The sequence below is a fragment of the Leptonychotes weddellii genome, chromosome 6, assembly GCF_054177405.1.
Source record: "Leptonychotes weddellii isolate Sample4059 chromosome 6, ASM5417740v2, whole genome shotgun sequence".
Lineage (NCBI taxonomy): Eukaryota > Metazoa > Chordata > Mammalia > Carnivora > Phocidae > Leptonychotes > Leptonychotes weddellii.
In genome coordinates this window covers 52,263,523-52,263,942 of record NC_138374.1, presented here as the reverse complement: position 1 = coordinate 52,263,942, position 420 = coordinate 52,263,523, and positions in this window count along the sequence as shown.

Below are 420 nucleotides of genomic sequence, written 5' to 3'. Positions count from 1 at the left end.
GTTACTGTATTATTTATGTATTTAAAACAAATTGGATACTTTTCTTTAAATCTGTAATTTTTACCTAAATATGTTCATGCTCTTAAAATTTTTAATATTAAAACAATGGCTATGCCCTATGTAAATCTCTAAGACTACACAACATTAACAAGGCATTTATTTTTTAATTTTGAAATAATTCTATGATGAATTAGTAACATAAATTAAGTCGTGGCCACAGCTTTGTAAAAAAGTGGAAAGTGACTGAATTCTTTTTACACTAAGCATGAGGGACTTCTATATTCAATAAAAACAATAAAACACAAGATAGAGAAACATGCAACCAACCAATGTTTAATAAATATTTCAATAGCTGGGGTACTCAAGATAGAACTAGTAGTTTAAATTAGCCTAAACCACTTAAAATTTTTAGTAAGAAAA